Source organism: Leucopleurus acutus, assembly GCF_964270905.1.
Source record: "Leucopleurus acutus genome assembly, chromosome: 10".
Taxonomy (NCBI): domain Eukaryota; kingdom Metazoa; phylum Chordata; class Mammalia; order Artiodactyla; family Delphinidae; genus Leucopleurus; species Leucopleurus acutus.
Genome location: NC_139153.1, coordinates 51753722 through 51777065, shown reverse-complemented (window position 1 = coordinate 51777065; position 23344 = coordinate 51753722). Strand labels below are relative to the sequence as shown.

Genomic DNA, 23344 nt, shown 5'->3' with positions numbered 1-23344 from the left:
TAAATGGATTGGCCTGGCCTCTCTGTCCATACCCTCTGTCCCATCCTCCTTTTTCTCAGTGCCCATCCCACCTTTATATCAGTCAGGGTTGTGTCTGGTTACATGTTACAGAAGCCTCACTACGGTGGCTAAAACAAGTAAGAGGTTTCTTTTTCTCCCTGCAAAAAAGTCCATAGCAAGGTGCTCCACAGCTGGTCCAGCAGGTCCTTCTGCTTTTCTGCTCTGCCATTTATGCTGTGTAGCTTTCTTCATTCTCACAGATGGCTGCTGTGTCTGTAGGCATCGTGTTTGCATTGCAGGCCAGAAGAGGGGAAATGGACAAAGGCAGAAGACATGTGCCTGATGAATAGTTTCTTTATTTAAAAAAAAAATTTTTTTTATTGAAGTATAGTTGGTTACAATGTTGCATTAGTTTCTGGTGAACAGCAAAGTTATTCATATATATATGAATATATATATATGAATATATATATTCTTTTCCAGTATGGTTTATTACAGGCTATTGAATAAAGTTCTCTGTGGTATACAGTAGGACCTTGTTGTTTATGTATTTTATATATAGTAGTTGGTACCTGCTAGTTCCAAACTCCTATTTTATCCCTTCCCCACCCCCCTTCCCATTTGGTAACCCTAAGCTTGTTTTCTATGTCAGTGAGTCTGTTTCTGTTTCGTAAATAAGTTCATTGTGTCATACTTTAGATTCTACCTGTGTTATCATATGTCTGACTTCACTTAGTATGGTAATCTCTGGGTCCATCCATGTTGCGGCAGATGACATTACTTCATTCCTTTTGAATGGCTGAGTAGTATTCCATTGTATATATGTACCACATCTTCTTTGTCTCTTTATCTGAATGGTTTCTTTATATTGGGAAAATAGTTACTTTCCATGAAGCCTCATCCAGTAGATTGATACTTACATCCCATTGGCCAGAAGTGGTCACATGGCCATCACTAGCTGCAGGGGATCCTGGGGAAGTAAGTATAATTGTCACCTGGAAACCCTGGGGAAAAAAATCAGGGTCCTGTTAATAAAGACGGGAAGAAGAGATATTGGGTAAGAAGTTGGCAATGTCTGGTATACTCATCCTCTAGATTTTGCATCACAAGAATTTTGAAGGCAGATTTAGTAAAAACAGGGCTCTTGTCCACATTGGGATGGGGGAGAGAAGCTGATGGAGCAAAGTTATCCACACGTGAATTAGTATTTGCTTAAATAAGCAAGATCTATTCTAGAACACATTGACTTAGTTTTCATTTTGTGACTTTTTAGCTTTTAAAAGTAAGTTAGAGGGCTTCCCTGGTGGTGCAGTAGTTGAGAGTCCGCCTGCTGATGCAGGGGACACGGGCTTGTGCCCCGGTCCGGGAAGATCACGCATGCCGCGGAGTGGCTGGGCCCGTGAGCCATGGCTGCTGAGCCTGTGTGTCTGGAGCCTGTGCTCTGCAACGGGAGAGGCCACAACAGTGAGAGGCCCGCGTACTGCAAAAAAAAAAAAAAAAGTAAGTTAGAAATCTAAGTAGACATTTAGGACATATTGCCTATAGGAAACGAAATATTTTTTTCTTAATGCATTCTACTCAATGTCAGGACTTTGCTCTGAGAAAATTCAATTCCAAGAAGACAAGTTTCCAAAATGCATTCTACTAAGAAAGATTAGAGTTGTTTCTGTCTTATTATGCACTAGAATAAAATAATTACAGAGAACAAAAACACCAAGCTCTTGGTACTATAATTTCAATTCTCATTTTTGTCATTGTGTACATAGACATTTGATGTTATTACAGTGGGTGCATACCAATTGGTAGTGATCTGTTCTTTTCCATTTAACAGTATTTTATAGACAGGGTTTTACGGACTGACAGTTCATATGGTTATTTTTAGTGACAATGTAATATTGTGATATGCTATAGCTCACTTAGTCATTCCCCTTTGATCAGAGGTTATTTGAAAAATATTTAACAGCCGATACCTCATTAACATCGATTAGTCAGAAGAGACCAGGCTATAGAAACAGAGCACATACTGAAGGCCCCTGCTGGACCTGGCATTAGCTCTTGTTGCTGGGTGTAGAGTGGTCAGGGGTCCATTTGGTGATGGCAAATTTGGTAGTGGATATTTACTAACTGATATGGAAGGACTGCAACAATTCAATAACCAGTTGTAAATTAGCTTTTGCTATATAGTAAGCCATTCCAAAACCTAGTGACTTAAAAAAAAGCAGTACGCTTAGCTCATGATTCTGTGGGTCAGCAATTTGTGCTGGGGTTTGGGTGATTCTACTGGTCCTGACTAGTGTTATTTGTATGCCTGTGGTTTGCTGCTGGTCAGTTAGACAGTCTGCTACTGGGTGCTGCAGGGTCACCTGGTGTGATGGAGATGACTTGACTGTATGTATTTCATCTTCCAGAAGGCTAGATGGAACTTTTCACATGGCTGGATGGAGTTGCAAGAAATCAAGCAAAAAACGTGCAAGGACTCCTGAGGTCAGGGCTTGGAATGGGAACAGTGTGTCTTCTGCCACGCTTAATTGGCTAAAGCAAGTTCCAAGATCAGCCACAAGGACTCCACCTCTGTATGGAAGATGCTGTAAAATCACACTGAAAACAGGTATGGGTACAGGGAAGAGCATAATTTGGGCCATTTTTGCAAAAACTACCATGCTGTTGTATACCAGAATGGCAGACTGAGTATCACTCTGTTAGAAATGAAGCATTTATAGTGTGCATTACTCTGCACATTACGTGTATCACTGCTATGAACATCACATCCTTCCTGATGATTTTACCATTCTCGGCATTAGAAAAATACTTACTAAGGGAGCAAGGTGGGAAGATCTTCACTCATTCTGGAGTCATTCATTCAGCATCCCTCTGCACTAGGTTGGGGGAGGGCAGAAGCAGCGGGCACATTTGTCTGGAGTCCAGCAGGGAAGATACACAGTAGTGGACAGCACAATGTGGAATGTGGCTTCTGCTTTGGTAGTGATGTGTGTGGAGGGGTCTGGGGCATGTGCCTGTGGCCCAGAGGGAGAGATGTGGGTGGGGAATGTGTGTGTGTGTGTGTGTGTGTGTGTGTGTGTGTGTGTGTGTGTGTGTGTGTCTTATGTAAGGCAAGGCAGCTCAGGAGTAGGTAATGACTGACTTTTTTTTTTACATTTTATTTATTGGCCATCCCACAAAGCTTGTGGGATCTTAGTTCCCTAACCAGGGATTGAACTCGTGCCCCCTGCAGCAGAAGCACCGACCGCCAGGGAATTCCCTGTAATGACTGACTTTAGATTTGAAAAATGAGTTAGCCAGACAAAGAATGTGGTGAAGAGTGAACCCCAGTATTCACAAGGCATTTTATCCAGATAATGAATGAGGGTGCTCTGGGGCAGGGAGCCAGCCAGAGGGATATTGCAGTGAAAAGCAGGGCAAGGTCGAAGTGCTTTCAGCCTGCCTTTGACCTTTATCTTGGAGGCAGTGCAGGGCCACCGGTGACTGCACGTTTTATTGTGAAGATTCTCAGGATTACAGCTGAAGAGGTGGTTTGACCAGTGCAGGCTGTTTGATTCTCTGCAGTTGGGAGCAGGTTCTTGTCCTAGAAGCAGAGGAAGAATCACTTTTCTTTTCTGAACACACCTTGGTTCTCCGAGAAATCACACTAGGAGAAATAAACTTGGCCTCACGTCACATCTTCCATTAAGATAAGATCTAGATGGAGCAAAGATTTAAGTATTAAAAAAATAAGGTCATAACATATTAGTAGAAAATATGAAAATAGTTTTAATCTCAAAATGGGCAAGACTTTCCCAGAAGTCATAGTAAAAGAGATTGATGTATTTGACCACCTAAAGCAAAATAGAAATAAAAAACACCTGCACTGCAAAAAAACACCACATACAAAGTAAAAAATCCAACAACAAATTAGGAAAAAATATTTGCAATGTGTGGCAGCCTTGCTATCTGGCTATTTAGTTTTCCTAACATTATTTTGTTGAAAAAAATCTTTTTCTTACTGATTCAGAATATCATCTTTATCATATGTTAAATGTTTATCTATTTATACACACATTTATTGATGGATATTTTTGGGGGCTTTAAATTCTGTTCCTTTCATCTATCTGTCCTTTCATGTGCCAGCACCATATTAACTTAATTACTGTAGTATTGTAATATATCTTAATATCTGGCAGTCCTCTCACATTGCTTTTATTTTATTTTTTTATTGAAGTATCGTTGATTTACAGTGTTGTGTTAGTTTCAGGTGTACAGCACAGTGATTCAGTTACACAAATATACATACATACACACACACATATATATACTTTTTCAGATTCTTTTCCATTATAGGTTATTACAAAATATTGGGTATAGCTCCCAGTGCTATACAGCAGGTCCTTGTCGGTTATCTATTTTATATATAGTAGTGTATGTTAATCCCAACCACCTAATTTATCCCTCCCCCCCTTTCCCCTTTGGTAAGCATAAGTTCATTTTCTGTGTCTGTGGGTCTATTTCCATTTTCACATTGCTTTAAAAAAAAATAACCATTAAGACACACGATTCTACTTTTCTATAAAAGGCGTTGGGGGCTTCCCTGGTGGTGCAGTGGTTGAGAGTCCGCCTGCTGATGCAGGGGACGCGGGTTCGTGCCCCGGTCCGGGAGGATCCCACATGCCGCGGAGCGTCTGGGCCCGTGAGCCAGGGCCGCGGAGCCTGCGTGTCTGGAGCCTGTGCTCTGCAACGGGAGAGGCCACAGCAGTGAGAGGCCCGCGTACCGCAAAAAAAAAAAATAAATAAATAAAAGGCGTTGGTCGAACAGCCCTGAGTATGCCGACCGGGAGCACACCCAGCGCCGCCTGGGCCTCACCTGGCTGCAGCTTTGCCCGGTGCCCTCCAAAGCCCCCAGTAGCCCCAGTGAGAGGCCCACACAGTGCGCTGTTTCGTGACCGAGGGCTTCGGCCGTGGGGTGTGAGCCGTCCTCCCGCCGAGTGAAGGGGGCGGGGCAGTGATTCTGCGCAGAGTAAATGGGCCTACGAGGAGCACAGGTGTTTACACTTGACCCAGCTGCAGCCTCTCAAAATCGGGTCCTCCCTTCAGTGCGGTGAACACTACGGGGAGAATCCGCCACGCTCCAGGTTCCGCCCTCGTGGTCCGACACGGGCCCTACCCTGGAGGCTGCTGTGGGGAGAGGGTCCGCCCCGGCGCCTGGGTGTCTCTGAAGGCCCCCGCGGTCCGTGGAGCTGATTCCTGGTAAGTTGTTTCTTTTGGGTAGCACCTTGAAAGACGCTCTTGTTCGGCTCCACGGCGGCCTGGGCCGAGCTCTTGGTGGCAAACTCTATGCAGGCATAGCCCTTGGGGTGTCAGGAGAGCTTGTCGCACAGGATGGCCACCTGGAGTATCTCGCCGCAGTGGTTGAAATAGGCCTCCAGCTCCTGGGCCGTGCCGCCGTAGTCCACATTGCCCATGTAGTTGGACCTGTGGTGGGCCTCCGCCTTCTCCATGGGGGTGTCTGGCTTGGGGCTCAGCAGCTGCCCGGCCAGCAGGGCCCCGGCGTCTTCCTCTTCCCCCTCTGGGCCCTGGGCCTGCTCCATGGCCCACAGCTTCAGTTTCATGGCCTCCAGCTCCCGGTCCGGTACCGGGCACTCGGCCAGGTCCTCCTTCTCCAAGAGAGACGGCAGGAAGCCCGCGTCTTCCTCGTCCTCTTCCCCCGCTTCCCCTGTCTCCTCCTCCTCCCTGTGTCCAGCTCTGGGGCCCAGAGGGGTCTTCCCGGCCCGGCGGCACCAGGCCCCCCAGCCCTGGGCCTCGGGGTTGGAAGCTCTCTGTCAGGCCTCTGTGGTGTGAGGGAAGAGAGCGAGGCTGAGGAAGGGCCACATGGCGGCCGGGGCAGGAGGGGAGATAGGCCAGGCCTCTGCTCGCCTCCATGCCCTTACGTTGCTTTTATTTATTTTTTAATTAAAAAAATTATTTATTTTTGCCTGCCTTGGGTCTTGTTGCTGTGCTTGGGTTTTCTCTAGTTGCCGCGAGCTGGGGCTACTCTTTTTTTTTTTTTTTTTTTGCGGTACGTGGGCCTCTCACTGTTGTGGCCTCTCCCGTTGCGGAGCACAGGCTCCGGACGCGCAGGCTCAGCGGCCATGGCTCACGGGCCCAGCCGCTCTGCGGCATGTGGGATCTTCCCAGACTTGGGCACGAACCCGTGTCCCCTGCATCAGCAGGCGGATTCTTAACCATCTGTGCCACCAGGGAAGCTCCCTCACATTGTTTTTAAAAGGAGACTTTTCTTAAAAACGTTTGCTTGGGTTTTTTGTTTGTTTTGTTTTTTTGCATTTGAGGTGTTTCCTATTTAAGAATATGGCACATCTTCCCATTAATGCAAGTCGTTTTTTGGTGTGCATCCCTCAGGGGTAATTTAAATTTTCTTCACATCAATTTTGCACATCTTAGGTTATTTCTGTATATTTTATCCTTCTTGGTTACTATAAACGAGATATTTTCTTCCTTGATAATTCTAACTGGCTATTAAATTCTTTATATTAATTTTGTATCCATCCAGCCTACAAATTTTTTTTATTGTCTTGGACTTTTATTGGTTGATAATCATACCAACTACAAATAACTTTGCCTCCACTTTTAAATTTTTTTATACTTTATATTTCTGTTTATTGTTGATTGCTTTGATTAGTATTTCCAGAACCGTTGTAAATAGTAAGGGTGATAGTGGGCGTTCTTATTTTGTTCCTGGCTTTAATGGGAGTGCTTCTTGTGTTTTCCCATTAAACGTGAGGCTGGTTTAAAAAATAGATATAGATATATACCTGTTACATTAGGTAAGCATCCATCATTAGTAACCTTCGGTATAGCCAATTCTTTGGGTTAGCCAAGTATCTGTGTGTGTACCTTTTCCCTCTGTAGAACGTCCCCACCCCCTAATGGGAACAGAGCCCCACTTGGGTCAGCTTCTGGGTGAACAGCCAGGATCTGTGGGTGATGCTCAGTCCTGTCCATCAGACCAGGATAGTCTTCCCTTGATTTGTTTTTCAGAAATTGTCAGTTGGTCCTATCTTTATTTTATAAGAGATTAAGTTTTTTTCAGTCCACAGTATGAGAAGATCAAATTTAGAATCATAATTTATTTTGTTGAGTTGTTTTGTTTTTTAAAAAAAATAAAATTCCTTCTTGAGGTTAATTGTGTCATGGAGAGAACAATATATGCTAGGAACCAAAATAATTAAAAAATTTAAACTTTTTACAAATATATAAAATATTCAACTCTTTATTGAAGAGGTTTAGCTCTGAATGTCACAGCACAAATCATACAGACTCACTAGGTGGAGATATCTGAGGACCAACAGAAAGCAGGCTGTTTCCTCAGAGCATCTCCCACCCATCCTCCCAAAAAGATAGTCTTCCCTTGATCTGGTGGTCTTTAAACTAAAAGGGAAATGATCTAATCACAGCATGGCCAATATGTAGTAACTCAGTGGACACAGGTTAATCACAACAGATACTCCGTGTTGAAAAGGGAAAATGGGAGATATGATAGACATTAATTACACTGGGCTATGACAAATATTCCCTTTTCTGGCTGTAGAACACATTTCACTGGTTCGTCCATGTGGACCACCTCTTTCTGCTCCCTGGGAAAAAGTCATTGTCTTCTGAAATCCCCAGCTCTGCCTGTGGGCAACTTTCTTCCTTGTCTTTTATTGTTCAAGACCATAAATGTACTGACTTCCAGTCAACTTAGATTGCTAGCCACAGACAGAAAGTACCTCTCCTAGCAGAATTATGTCCTCTTCCATCTGTGTTTGTGATTGGCTGGCTTTAGACTGAGTTAATCTCCCTTGTAATGTTGGGTGGAAGGAAAGAAAAAGACAGCTAAAGTCCATCAAAATTTGGAATTTTCCCCAATGCTTCACCTTCATTGGAAGGTTGTCTGTCTTCCAAGGTACCACGAGTGATGGTTTAACCAAGAGCTCTGTGTGGAATAACAAGTCATCATATGACCAGCTTGTGATGCCATATTTTATGTGAGATGTTAGTAATTGCTGGGTACCTCTTACTCAACAATGTTAAAATGTAAAAAATGGCCCATGACGATTGTAACGTGCCCTCAATTATAAGATGCAAATCAATTTCAGAAATGTTAAAATGGACAAAATAATGTGCACCTTAGATATGATGAGATATATCACGTCTGCACCTTTGCCATTGGCTGTCCCACCGGCTCCACTTGGACAGCGTCTCATTTATGCTTTGCTATCCGAGGCTCCCCACCAGTGGGTACCAAATTCTGTTTAAATTAGAATGAACTATTGTTTCTCTGTCACGTACAACGTTCCTTTTCCACTTGTGGTCCGAGGCAGCTGCTCCAGCTCCAGGAGTCGTGACCACTTTTCCAGCAGCAGGAAGGAGAGAAGGGAATAAAAGGGACATTCTCTTTCCCTGTAAGTATATGTCCAGGAAGTTGCTCAGACCATTTCTGCTTTATATCCCATTGTGTGGAACTTAGTTACATAGTCACACTTAGCAGGAAGGATGAAATTTTATTCTAGGTAGCCAAGTACCCAGCTAACATTCAGGTGTTTGATTACTGTAGAAAGAAAGGATGAAACCTGGGGAGAACTAACTGTTTCTAAAGGTTTGTAAGATAATCTGTAAAAAAGTTCCTCTTTTTTTGTGGGCAGGGGGTGCCCATGCCATGTGGCTTATGGGATCTTAGTTCCCCGACCAGGGATTGAACACGGGCCCTTGTCAGCGGAAGCGTGCAGTCCTAACCACGAGACTGTCAGGGAATTCTCAAAAAATTCCTCTTTTTATTAAGAATGAAATCATCCTAAGAATGTATGTAATTTCATTACATGCCTTTTAAGCATCTCTGGAGATGATAAATCCCGAGCCCCTGACTCAGTCTGGGTCCCTTGTCCTGTAGTGTAGGACACAGGCTGTCACTCTGAAGTCCGTAGCAGCTTTGCACAGTAGAATCAGGCTTTTGTTTTTGTGATTCCTTGATTCAAATCCAGCCCCACCAGCAGCATGCGGACCCCACCAGTGAGAAAAGGGATCATGTTTGCTTTGGTCACCACTGGTAGTCTAGCATCTAACACAGAACCCCGCATATAGTGGGCGCTTGGTAAATTTCCAAAGAATACATGAGTGAATGGACAGTTTCTGTTTCGTGTGAAGTTTCTCAGGAAAATAGCGAATATCTCTCTGCCCCCTGCCCCCCAGCCCATGGCTCCTTCCCGTGTGCAGTAGCTCTGACGAGACAGTTAATAGGACAGGTGGGTGGCTTCTGGTGTGAAGGCTGCAGCTTCCAGGCCCACCTTCCAGGGTATGGACATGAGGAACTTTGAATTAATGGTGGAGGGGAGCCCTGAGAGCTTTTGCAGACAATTCTGGGGAGAGTGCACAGAGCCGTCGGCAGGGCCAGGCTGTGAGGCCATTAGCCCTGGGAACAGGGCCTGTTGGAGAGCCCTGTCCAATTACTGGGAGTGTGGGTGGCAGGAAGGTGTGGCCAGGTTCACATGAGTCCCAGGCTGCTGGCGTGTCATCTAACGTGGCAGGCCCAGCGTGACCCTCCAGCCTTGTGGAGCAGAGTGATGCCAGTTAGCATTTTTTGACTTTGGCAGGACCAGCAAACCGGGCCGAGGCATCTTTTCTTGCCAACTCATTAAGGGTTGGGCTGGGCCGCAGGAAACCTGCAAATTCAGGCCTCTTAGTAGGAGAGAAGGCCTGGGGCATTTCCTTAGCTGCTCATTCTCTCCCTTCTTTGTGGCTTCCCTCTTGCTCTCTTGGGGTTGGCGGGGGGCTCCAGGGGAGGCTGGAGGAAAGAGAGAGTGTGGAGTGGTAGGGAAAAGATGGCACAGAGGATACCTCCCTGAAGTCTCAGTGTCTCCCTGCCTTTCTCAGAGAGCCACAGGTCTGAGGGGCTGTGGACCTGCAGCTGCAGACCTTTTATCAATCCAGAATGTTCTCTTGCCAAGTTGGTTCAGTGTTACCATCATTTAAAGAACCTCTGCTGTGTACCAGGCCCTGTGTTGGGTTCCGGAGGTCCCACGGTGTCCAGACATGTAAGCAGGTGTCCTCGATGTGACGAGACGTGGGAAGTGATAGAAGCATATCCTTGACAGCAGGTATACCCAGGAGAAGATGCTTGGGTCGAGGCAGATATCCGGGAAGCTTCTAGGGGAGTAGGGACTTGAGCAGGCTTCACAAAATGAATGATGCTTGGCCGATGGACAGGGGTGTCCAAACAGAAAAGTCACAGGGGAGCCAAGCAGCATGGCGCACTTTGAGAACTACCATACCCCGTGCTGCTCCAGGTTAAAGTGTACTGCTCACTTACCAAGCACCAGGGAGGGGAAGGTTCTCAGTGTTTTCAAGGTTCCATCTCTTTTAGTCCTCACAGTATCCCTGAGAAGGAAGAACCATTGTCCCATCTCACAGTTCAGGGCCTGGGGCACAGGGAGGTTAAGTGACGTAGCCAGGATTCATCATTAATTAGTAGTTAGTAAGGAGTGGACTAGGCTTGTTGGACCTTCAAGCCCGGAGTGATGATAGTGGTGGCAGCAAGAATCTAACAATGGTAGTTAACACTCACTGCATACTCAGTAAGCACCAGATAACTGCGCTAAGCATTATTTGAGTTAATTCTCAACACATGCAAGTCTGTCCTGTTTTATCCCCACCTCACAGAAGAGGACGCTGGGGAATGGTTAAGGGATTGAAGCCCTTTACCAGTGGGTGAAGGTTTGCTCCCAGGCAGCCTTAAAGCAAAGCCTGTGCTCCTAACCACTGCCCTTTTCCGGGTGTCTTTTCCTGGAAGGGCAGAGTGAGGGAAGGCGGGTCTGGAGAGGCAGACTGATAGGCCCCAGACCCCGGAGGGCCTTGTGTGCAGCACACAGGCCCACAGGCCACGAAGCGTGGCAGTCGTGGAGTCGGGCTGCCCGCTGCAGGGCCCACGGCTGCAGTGGGGGCCTGCTTTGGAAGGGCGGCCCCAGGATCTCTTCCATGAGTCCAGCTGGGGTCCAGTGTCCTTGAGTTCCACTTTTCTCCTCTAACTAGACTGTCAGGATCTGCTGGGGTGCGGGCTGTGCCGTCTGCTTCGCCGTGGTCTCTTCAGTGGCTGCTGAGCTGTTAGGGTCACATCACGATCTAGTGATGGAATGACTGCAAGGTGGAAGAAACCAGCCTCCCTGCTCAGGCTTCCCTGGGTTGCCTTGGTCCTGGCCAGAGCAGCCTCTGTCCGTTGAGCCTCGTGCTTCCTGAGCTCGGCACCTTAGCTCACGAGCCTGCTCCTCCAGCCTCCCCATTTCAGTAACTGCGGCACCAGTGTGATGGTTAATTTTATGTACCAACTTGACTGGGCCACAGGGTGCCCAGATATTTGGTCAATCATTATTCTGGATGTTTCTCCAAGGGTGTTTTTGGATCAGATTAACATTTCAATTGGTAGAGTAAAGCAGATTGCCCTCCGTCATGTGGGTGGGCCCCATCCAACCAGCTGAAGGCCTGAGTAGAACAAAAGGACGGACCCTTCCCTAAGTAAAAAAAGTTCTCCAGCAGACTTCTTTGGGCTTTATCTGCACCGTCAGCTCTCCCGGGTCCCAAGCCTGCCCACCCACACTGCAGATCTGTACTGCGGCCCCCATAATTGCATGAGCCAATTCCTTAAAATAAATCTCTTTCTCTCTCTCTCTCTATATATACACATTCTATGAATTCTGTTTCTCTAGAGAAGCCTGACTAATACAATTGTCCTCCCAGCTGCTCAAGCAGAAACAGAGGCGTCATCCTCTCTCATTACCTACAGCACTGAATCAGTCACCAAGTCCTGTGGCTATCACTTCTCAAAGCGCTCCCGTGCCCATCCACTTCTCATCACATCACATCCACTTCTCATCACATCACATCACCTCCTAGGCCAGGGCAGCAGCCCCTCCCCCTGGGTGGCAGCAGCACTCACTAATTGGTCTCTGAGCTAGTCCTGCCCCTTCTCCACCCAATGTTCACACAGCAGCCAGGGTAGTTCTTACAAAGGCACATCTCACCCTGTCACTCAGCTGTTAAATCCCTTCAAAGGCATCCCATGGATCTCAGGATAAAGCTGTGATATCAGTTAGGTTTTGCTGCCTAACAAATGATGCCAAACATAGATACTAACAGGCATGTATGGCTTATGATTGGTAACTTGGTCTGGACTCACCAGGGTGGTTCTTCTGGGCTTGTCTGGGCTGACTCATGATTCTAGGGTCAGCTGGGAACTGGCTGGTCTAGGAGGGACTCAGCTTGGATGGCTGGACTTTGTTCCACATAATCTCTCATGCTTCAGGATCTGGGAAGTGTTCTAAGAGAAAGAGAGTAGAGGCTCAAGGCATCTAGAGGCCCAGGCTCAGAACTGGCATATCGCTTCCTCTGCATTCTGTTGGCTCAATCAAGAGAAAAGTCCAGGTCAGATTCAAGGGGTGGGGAGGTGGATTCCAGTTCTTTTTTTTTTTTTTTTTGTGGTACGCGGGCCTCTCACTGTTGTGGCCTCTCCCATTGCGGAGCACAGGCTCCGGATGCGCAGGCTCAGCAGCCATGGCTCACGGGCCCAGCCCCTCCGCGGCATGTGGGATCTTCCCAGACCGGGGCATGAACCCGTGTCCCCTGCATCGGCAGGCGGACTCTCAACCACTGCGCCACCAGGGAAGCCCGGATTCCACTTCTTGATGGGAGGAGCTGCAAAATCAGATTGCAAAGGGGCTAGACTCTGGTAGGGGAATAACTGTAGCCACTTTTGCAACTGACCACAGCCCCAAACCCTTACCCTGGCCTATACAATTCTTTGTGACTTGGTCCCTGTCCTCTCCTTCTTGGCATTCCAGCCCCAAAGGCCTCCTTTCAGTCCCTTGAACCTGCCCAGCTCTTCCCACTCCCGAGACTACACACATGCTGATCCTTTTGCCTGAAATGCCATTCCTTCATTCAGCTGGACAATTGGTCATCATCTTTCAGGTCTCAGCTCAAATGTTGCTTTTTTGGGAAAATCTTCGTTGACTAATCTGGACTAAGTAGATCAGGTTCTCCAGTTATAAATTCGCAGTGTACATCATTCTTTTCTCAGTAGCACTCACAGCAGTTGGAATTAAATAATTATTATTTTGAATGTTTGTGTCATATGTGTTTTCTCCTAGACTGTAAGCTCCATGGACTTCAATTAATTAACTCATCTGTTCACCGAATGTTTATTGAATACCGATTCTGTGCTAGGCATTGTGCTGAGGCGCTGGGGATATGGGTGGTGAAAAAATAGACCCAATTCCTTTGTCAGGGAATTTGTAATCAGATGGGGACACCGACATTAAGAAGTAATTACCAAAGCAAAAGTAAAATTGCCGTGGAGGTAGTTCTACAAAGAAGGGTTACATAGTGCCATGGGGCAATTTGACAGGTAGGAGGGCAGGGAAGGTTTTGCTGTGGGCTGAGATGTGGAAAGTAAGTGTCAATTAGGCAGCGGTGGAGGATGGAGTGGGTGGAGTGAGACAGCTGTGACCCCACTTCTGGTGGGAGGGAGAATGTGGGGTACAAAGGACTGACAAGGGAGGCTGGAGGGCAGAGACAGAGGGCCAGACATTGTTACAGCACAAGCTTTGGGAGTTAGACTGGGTGTTCTCTGCTGGGTTGGGGGATACCATGAACTTGGCTTTGAACATGATGAGTTTAGGGTAACTTGGAGATATTCAAAGGTTTCTCTAGAGCAGGCAGTTTTACAGGTTTGGAGTTCAGAGGAGGGGTCTGAGCTGAAGATATATGTGGGGTGGTCATAACTAAAGCTGCAGTCATACATAAGACCTTCTATGGGGTGGCATATGAAGGGTGGCAGCTCTTCGTTTTTTTTTTTTTTTTTGGGGGTACGCAGGCTTCTCACTGTTGTGGCCTCTCCCGTTGCGGAGCACAGGCTCCAGACGCGCAGGCTCAGCGGCCATGGTTCACGGGCCTAGTTGCTCCATGGCATGTGGGATCTTCCCGGACCGGGGCACGAACCCATGTCCCCTGCATCGGCAGGCGGATTGTCAACCACTGTGCCACCAGGGAAGCCCAGCTGTTCATTTTTTGTGTGCCTTGGATTCCTTTGGTAGTCTGGGAATGCCTATGATTTTAAATGTGTGAGATAAAATGTATAAGGTAACAATGGAAACCAATTATGTTGAAGTACAGTTATCAAAATACTAAAAATAAATTTGTGACATAGAAGTATAGATATTTCTTTATTAACTCATTAAATAACAATACCCAGTGGCAGTTCTAATAATTACTATAATTGTAAAGTAGTGATGAATACAGATTTCGAGAAGTCTGCTACAGCTGTTGTGTGGGATGAAGATCCCTGGAATTTTTCTTGGGGACAAGGTGACAGGTTCTGCTAATACTGCTGTGGTTTGTTGTTTGCATTCATAATTGAAGGAATTGCTAAATGTCAGTAAGAGGAAAGTGAAAAAGAAGATGCAGTTTTTTTCACATCCAAGTTCACTGACCCCCTAGGGGCCTGGGGACCCCAGGTTAAGACCCTTGGTCTAAATCAAGAGGAAGAGAGTGCTTAGGATGCTAGGATAGGGTCTTGGGCCAAGCAGAGGAGGATAAGGCTGAGAAGGGCTGGAAGGGAGACCTGGCAGGTAGGTGGGAAAATGAGTTTTGTCTGTAAAATCCATGGAAAACCAGTGATCCATGAAGGGGGTGGTCAGTTATGTCAAATGCTAAAAGTTCCATGACGTAAGGACTGAGAAATGTCTGTTGGATTTGGTGGCTTTGCAGTGAATATTTGTCTTGCTTATTGCTTAATTCCTGGTGCATTTCAGGGCTCATGGTGGGCATTCAGTATTTGTTGAAGGGAAGGATGAGTTGCTATCTCTCCTCATCAGGTCCTGTGGGAACTTGTCTGCCTGATGGAACAGTCAGTGGAGCCTGCAGACACTTCCTGAAATCGATTTCCTGACCAAGGGTACTGTCTACAGGGATCAATGAACGCCCAGAGTTTTGGAGGCGCTCATCTGTGAGCCACGCCCTTGGGATGGAAGATAAAGTGGCCCCTCCCCATCCAGGATGGTTGGGTTTCAGGCCCTGGCCCTCAGGATGGCCCTCACTTTGCCCTGTCCACAGCCACCAGGTTCTCCCATAGAGTTACTGATACTCAGAGCTGGATGTCACCCAGTGGAGGTGACTTCCTCTGAGGACTCACCTTCGTCTCTGCATTCTCTGCTAGTGCCTGGTGGCCGTGGGGTGGACCCCTGTTTTTGAGAGGTGCTCTGTGTGTGCTGGGAGGTCTGGATTATCACTGCAGATCTCAAGCCATTTGTCCAGTCTCCCCACTCGATGGCATCTTCCTGTGAAGTGGGTCACTTCTGCTCCAGTGCTATGGGGTGAGGGAACCTCACTGAGTCGTGCAGGGTCACCGTAAGTGAAGTGGCCCTTATGAGTTTCTGTCAGGAAGGTTTTGCTTGTAGATCTGAACTGTTTAAAACAGCAGAACAGCCTAAGATGGTGGCTGTGCCAGTGAAGGCAAGAACTTGGCAATGAGAATAACACAGCTTGGGATTTGGTAAGGATTTAACACTCATTCAGTTCAGGTGTTTCAAGCTGTGCTCCAGCGATCCCAGAGGGCTCCAGGATGGGGATAAGAGAGACCCACCAGGTGGGACTCAGGACCTGCACGACCCACTTGGGCATCTCCCTTATATATTGGAACATCTCTTATATACACTGAGCACCTCTACAATCTCATTGGTCTCAAGAAAGAATTCTGCTGCTCAAAATTTTGAAAATCACTGATTTAGTCCAACTCCCTTATTTGATACAAAAGGCGACTTAAGCCCAAAGAGATAGAAGGCTGAGCCCAAGGTCATGTAGATAGTTGGCAGCAGAGCTAGAACTGGAACTCAGGTCACACAGATAGTCTTTTTTTTTTTTTTTTAACATCTTTATTGGAGTATAATTGCTTTACAATGGTGTGTTAGTTTCTGCTTTATAACAAAGTGAATCAGCTATACATATACATACATCCCCATATCTCCTCCCTCTTGTGTCTCCCTCCCACCCTCCCTATCCCACCCTTCTAGGAGGTCACAAAGCACTGAGCTGATCTCCTTGTGCCAAGTGTCCATCGATAGATGAATGGATAAAGAAGATGTGGCACATATATACAGATAGTCTTTTTTTGTGGTTTGATTACATAAATACTTATGAAGTCATACATGTTACCATTTATTTGTGTATGTAGACACCATGCTTACACATGCATCGTTTCTCCTAACTGCACGCCCCCATGGTGAGTTTGTTTGCTCTGAAAGGTGTTTGGGGAAGGGTGCTTAGGAGTTTTAAAATCTGGAAGCTCTTTTTGACTTTTCTGGCTGAAGAAGCACAAGGTAGATTGAGCAGATCTATGAAGATGTCGAGTGTTTCCCACATACAGAGAAAAGAACCCCCAAAGAAAATGGTCCAACGAGGTTAATAAAGGTCCAGCATTCCTTGGAGACCTGGGAAATTAATCTGCCAGCTAAAACCTCAGAGGGGTTAATGGAAATTGTGAAGCAGTAGCTCTGCATATTGAAAAGTCTAAAAGTAGCTCCGGAGCCACCTCCTGCACCTGGGATAGCCTCCATACTACTTTCAGCTGCTTTGTGCCAGGCTGGCCCAACCTGGATTTCTTCGAGCTACATCCAGAAAACCCCTGCAGTGCCCTCAGCCATGAGCAAAAGAGTGGGGGGAGCTAGATGGAATGTGCCTGGTTATGAATTATGTGCCAAATCCCTTCCCACAGCAAGGGGGCTGTGCCTGTGTGTGTGTGTGTGTGTGTGGGTGTGAGAGAGAGAGAGAGAGAGAGAGAGAGGGAGGGAGGGAGGGAGGGAGGGAGAGAGAGAGTTTCAATGTGTGTGGTATCTCAGTTGGACTAGAGCATACAGGCATCCTGAGTCTTAGAACCTATTTTTTTTAATCTTCATGAGCCTAGGGCTTGTCTCGTTCAAGCCCCTTATTTTTCACACCAGGACCCTCTAGACCAGAGAGGGCTTATGGAGTTGGCCCGCTTCCTCTGTGCTTCTGTAGCTTCCTGTCCTGCTCCATCAAAGCCCATCTCAGCTGGTACCTGTCTGCCTCCCACGAGTCTTGATAGTGGGCACTCTGTCTCATTCAACTTTGATGCCCAGTGCCTGGCGGAGGGTCTTGGCACATTGGAGGTGTTCAGGAAATTTTTGTTTTTGTTTTTAATTAATTAATTAATTTTTGGCTGTGTTGGGTCTTCGTTGCTGCACGCGGGGTTTCCCTACTTGTGGCAGGGGGGGCTACTCTTCGTTGTGGTGTGTGGGCTTCTCATTGCTGTGGCTTCTCTTGTTGCAGAGCACAGGCTCTAGGTGTGCGGGCTTCAGTAGTTGTGGCACGTGGGCTCATTAGTTGTGACTCGCGGGCTCTAGAGCTCAGACTCAGTAGTTGTGGTGCACGGGCTTAGTTGCTTTGTGGCATGTGGGATCTTCCCAGACCAGGGCTCCAACCTGTGTCCCCTGCCTTTTCAGGCGGATTCTTAACCACTGTGCCACCAGGGAAGCCCCAGGAAATTTTTGTTGATGGATTGATTGACTGAATGAATGAATGAATGAATGAGTGAGATTTCTTAGGAGAAATATTCTAAGAGTCAGATTTTCCACAAGGAGAGGCAGGAGGTCATGGGAAAAGTTTTTGAGCTGAAGCCAAGCGCTACTTCCTTTTTACAAATTAAGAAACAATAATGGGGACTTCCCTGGTGGTCCAGTGGTTAAGACTTCACCTTCCAATGCAGGTGGGGTTTGATCCCTGGTCAGAGAGCTAAGATCCCACATGCCTAGTGGCCAAAAAACTAAAAAACATAAAACAGAAGCAATATTGTAACAAAGTCAATAAAGATTTAAAAAATGGTCCACATCAAAAAAATCTTAAAAAAAAGAAACAATAATGCCTTTCATTTCTATAACATTTATGATTTCAAAAAATGTTCATTTGATCCTCCTGATAACTTGCGAGAAAGATTGGAGGTGTTTGTTACCCATACCGTATGGATGAGGAAGGCGAGGCCCTGGGAGAATCAACGCTTCCTCAGGGCCACACAGTTGCTGAGAGGCCAGGGTTAAGTCCTCTAGGCATCAGCCAGAGCCTTGTTCTAGAAGCAGGTGTCCTGTTGGATTGTCTTAGAAAACCTTGCAGGAAATCTCTGAGTGAGAGAAATCATGGCCAGGCATTTGGTGAAAGAAAACCAGAGTTAGCATCTGTTTAGTGCTTTCCAGACCCTTTGATGTGCTTTCTCACAAATCATCTTGTTGGTCCCCTCTACGCCCCTGAGATGTGTCACTCACATTGTGTAGGCAAGGCAACAGGATCAAAGCCATTCATTTGCTCCGGTCCGCTCACGGATAAATGATGGCATTGGAGCTGGGCCCAGGTCCTCAGTCATCCGAGCCCCAGCTCCAGCATCTGTAGGCCAGGCATCAGCCCAGAGATTGACAGGGCAGGTTTGAGAGCTAGAAGATCTCATAATCTAAGGAACCTGGGTCCCGCACACAAGGTGGTGGGCACTCCCGGGTTAAAGGCTGTGGTGCTGGGAGACTGGTGGGCAGGTTTAGAACCAGAGGAGAGAGGGAAGTTGAGAGAGGGAAAATCCTGCAGAAGATGGAAAAGTGAGCAAAACCAGAGGGACAGGAAAGAAATCAGGGATTATACCAGCTGGACATGGGTGGGAAAGAATGATGTAAGCTAAACGCATGTAGACAAACAGAACATAGAGTTCTCCCTCTGAAATGCCTTCCAGTGGCAAAATGTAAAGAGATGTTATTTTTGTGTTTGTGACATTTTAGGCTTCAGCTACTTGTAATTGAAAATGAAAAGAGAAAATCCCAAAGCAGCCTAATTTATTCGTTATCGAGTTAAGGAAAATGACAGAGGAAGGACACGGCACTTAGCTGCTAATTGCCATTCTTTGACAACCCACCAAGACCATCCTCAGCTTATTTCAAATAGGAATGTTCTTAACTCCTTATTTCTATCACTGACATCACTGCTGAGGGAAAGGTGGTGAGAAAAGACCACAGAAACACATCAGGAACCATGAATCACAGCAAGGTGAAGAAAATTAACAGTGTCACAGAGAGGCGGCCCTGGACAGAATGTACAGCCCCTTCGGAACAAGGGATGGGGGCCCTGGTGGGGCTTCCTGGCCTTTGAGTCCCCTCTGTTCCCCAGATGGCAAGCAGAGCTCCCTCCAGACCTCAGCCCTGCAATCTGCTTCTTCAGTTTGTTTGAGGTTTTGGCTGATCTTGGATGTAATTTTGTCTTCTAGGATTTCCGATAAATCTCCGAGCAGGAAATAATACGATTTTTTTCCTTTCTCCTCCGTGAAAGGAGGGCAGGACCTTACAATAAGTTTCTTTGTGAAAGAGGATGGATTGAGATGTTTGGAGGGTAGGAAGGAATTAAAGGAGGATTGTAAGTGAAAGGAGCTTGGTAGTGCCTGATGAGTGAATCCCAAACTATCGTGAATAGCTGCTACGGTCAAGTTCCCGTCCCCCAAACCCTAACCATGCATTTCAGCTGCATCCCTACCGCCTCCTCCTCCACCAAGAAATATTCCCAAACCTTCACGTGAATGGGTTCAAATCCAAACTAGAACTTACATGCTGCCTAATGCTATTGGATTTGTCAAATATATAATTTTCAAAATGCTAAAAATGCCACTCAAACAAATATAGAATGAAAATGTGTCAAAGATTTGTTGAACTCATTAATTATTGAGGGGACCGAAGGATGTTAAGGATGTTCCCAAGAGAGGGTGGTGACCTTGAGGTCTAACTCTTCCCGGGCAAGGGCCCTCCTTGGCTCTACAAGGCCCCGCAGTGTGGCCGCAACTTTTGTCTTTGGCCGTCTTGACCCCTGAGGAGGGGACAGCTGGATGAGGCAGCATCACCCCATCTCCAGGGTGCAGAGAGCTGCTGGCACCCAGCTATTCTGTTGTTAGATTTTTAAAGGAGCACTCGCTTCGCCTCACAGCTCTGTGTTGGTTGTCACATACAGGATGTAACAAATTCTTCCAAGAGGCAGATGAGGCTGTTCTCTTTGGAAACTGAGTTGAATGGGATTGATTTTTAGGTGGCAGCTCTTTCTCAGGCAGGTTTAAGGTAAAAACGGTCAAGAGATGCGATCGTGAGGAATTTTGAAATCGGACTCGAGCGAGTGCCTTGCAGAGACTGTTTTGGAGGCTCACTTGATTCGTCTGAACACGTAGTAGGTGCAGAACAGTGTCTGCTGAATGCATCATCTCAAGACGGTCCCCTTTTCCAGGAGAGGGTGTAGAAGGGCTGGTAGGAAGTGGGGAGGTGTCGTGCTCATTGCTGAGAGCGATTTCTTGCCCTCTCGCCCCCATTTCATATTCCGCCTCTTTTCAGAAGATGAATTCGAGAGTATTGCCTCCTATTTCCTCCTCTTTGTGATGACATCACTGTCATGATCCTCATGGTTGGCAGTTTTTGGTGACTCACCACTTTGCTATTTTGGTGGCTGTACATTTCAGGAGATAATTGCCTTCCCCTCCCCCTGAGCACCACACCTGCTCACATTTGGAGACTTCCAGAATGACAGCACCTTGCCAGGCAGCGGCTCCCTGAGCCTGGTGGTGGGAGTGAGAGTAATTATGAATGAAGGAGGGAAGTGACACAGTGGGTGAAAAGACAGGCCTGCTCCCCCAGCTGGGAGCTGTCAGTCCTGACATCACCCCGAGGCTCAGCTCTTCTTATTCATGAGGAAAAGAGGGAAACTGCCTGGGAATGAAGACTGCTCCCCTGAGACCAAGTTCTGCGTGGGTGCTCCAAGTGTTGAAATTCTCCTGAGAGAGAGAGGGCTTCTGAGGAAAACTTCCAGAGCATGGTGTTCTGGGATTTTCTTCTTAATGGGAAAGAGGGTTCCTGTCCTTTTCTGAGAAATCCCCTCGTTTCTTCTGAGGGAGCCCAGGTCTCTCAATAAGCCATGTTCAAGTTGGCTTGGTAAACCGAGATTCTGGTTCAAACGTGCTTCCTTTCTGACCCATCCTGCTTTAAGAGACAGTAAGGGACCCCAAGTGACCCCTGCTGCCCCCGAATCTCTTGTAATAATCTTCTCTAGAGGCCAAAAGGTAACTTTAAATATATCTGCTCATGGTATATCTTTCATCATGATTTAAAATTCTTTTTTTTTCTTTTATTGAAGTATACTTGATTTACAATGTAATGTTAGTTTCAGGTATACAGCAGAATGATTGAGTTATACATATATATCTATTCTTTTTCAGATTCTTTTTTTTTTGACATCTTTATTGGAGTATAATTGCTTTACAATGGTGTGTTAGTTTCTGCTTTATAACAAAGTGAATCAGTTATACATATACATATGTTCCCATATCTCTTCCCTCTTGCGTCTCCCTCCCTCCCACCCTCCCTATCCCACCCCTCTAGGAGGTCACAAGCACAAAGCTGATCTCCCTGTGTCATGTGGCTGCTTCCCACTAGCTATCTATTTTACGTTTGGTAGTGTATATAAGTCCATGCCACTCTCTCACTTTGTCACAGCTCACCCTTCCCCCTCCCCATATCCTCAAGTCCATTCTCTAGTAGGTCTGTGTCTTTATTCCCGTCTTACCCCTAGGTTCTTCATGACTTTTCATTTTTTCTTAGATTCCATATATATGTGTTAGGATATGGTATTTGTTTTTCACTTTCTGACTTACTTCACTCTGTATGACAGACTCTAGGTCCATCCACCTCACTACAAATAACTCAGTTTCGTTTCTTTTTATGGCTGAGTAATATTCCATTGTATATATGTGCCACTTCTTCTTTATCCATTCATCTGATGATGGACACTTAGGTTGCTTCCATCTCCTGGCTATTGTAAATAGAGCTGCAGTGAACAATTTGGTACATGACTCTTTTTGAATTATGTTTTTCTCAGGGTATATGCCCAGTAGTGGGATTGCTGGGTCGTATGGTAGTTCTATTTGTAGTTTTTCAAGGAACCGCCATACTGTTCTCCATATTGGCTGTATCAATTTACATTCTCACCAGCAGTGCAAGAGGGTTCCCTTTTCTCCACACCCTCTCCAGCGTTTATTGTTTCTAGATTTTTTGATGATGGCCATTCTGACTGGTGTGAGATGATATCTCATTGTAGTTTTGATTTGCATTTCTCTAATGATTAATGATGCTGAGCATTATTTCATTGTGTTTGTTGGTAGTCTGTATATCTTCTTTGGAGAAATGTCTATTTAGGTCTTCTGCCCATTTTTGGATTGGGTTGTTTGTTTTTTTGTTATTTGTTATTGCATGAGGTGCTTATAAATTCTGGAGATTAATCCTTTGTCAGTTGCTTCATTTGCAAGTATTTTCTCCCATTCTGAGGGTTGTCTTTTGGTCTTGTTTATGGTTTCCTTTGCTGTGCAAAAGCTTTGCAGTTTCATTAGGTCCCATTTGTTTATTTTTGTATTTATTTCCATTTCTCTAGGAGGTGGGTCAAAAAGGATCTTGCTGTGATTTATGTCCTAGAGTGTTCTGCCTATGTTTTCCTCTAAGAGTTTGATAGTTTCTGGCCTTACATTTAGATCTTTAATCCATTTTGAGCTTATTTTTGTGTATGGTGTTAGGGAATGTTCTAATCTCATACTTTTTACATGTACCTGTCCAGTTTTCCCAGCACCACTTATTGAAGAGGCTGTCCTTTCTCCACTGTACATTCCTGCCTCCTTTATCAAAGATAAGGTGACCATATGTGCGTGGGTTTATCTCTGGGCTTTCTATCCTGTTCCATTGATCTATCTTTCTGTTTTTGTGCTAGTACCATACTATCTTGATTACTGTAGCTTTGTAGTATAGTCTGAAGTCAGGGAGCCTGATTCCTCCAGCTCCATTTTTCTTTCTCAAGATTGCTTTGTCTATTTGGGGTCTTTTGTGTTTCCATACAAATTGTGAAATTTTTTGTTCTAGTCCTGTGAAAAATGGCAGTGGTAGTTTGATAGGGATTGCATTCAATCTGTAGATTGCTTTGGGTAGTAGAGTCATTTTCACAATGTTGATTCTTCCAATCCAAGAACATGGTATATCTCTCCATCTATTTGTATCATCTTTAATTTCTTTTTTTTTTTACATCTTTATTGGAGTATAATTGCTTTACAGTGGTGTGTTAGTTTCTGCTTTATAACAAAGTGAATCCGTTATATATATACATATGTGCCCACATCTCTTCCCCCTTGTGTCTCCCTCCCTCCCACCCTCCCTATCCCACCCCTCCATGCGGTCACAAAGCACCGAGCTGATCTCCCTGTGCTATGCGGCTGCAT

The 23344-nt window shown here is 45.9% G+C and overlaps 1 pseudogene across 1 annotated transcript in view; it reads right to left on the bottom strand.

Annotated features, from left to right (window-relative positions):
* The window catches only part of LOC309966977 (embryonic polyadenylate-binding protein 2-like), a 199392-nt pseudogene that overhangs the window by 2418 nt on the left and 173630 nt on the right, over positions 1-23344 (bottom strand). The window contains exons 2-3 of the transcript in view: positions 5101-5807; positions 4856-5018 (exon numbers count right to left, since the gene is read on the bottom strand). The product of the transcript in view is annotated as an embryonic polyadenylate-binding protein 2-like (transcript). The remainder of the gene's footprint in view (positions 1-4855; positions 5019-5100; positions 5808-23344) is intronic.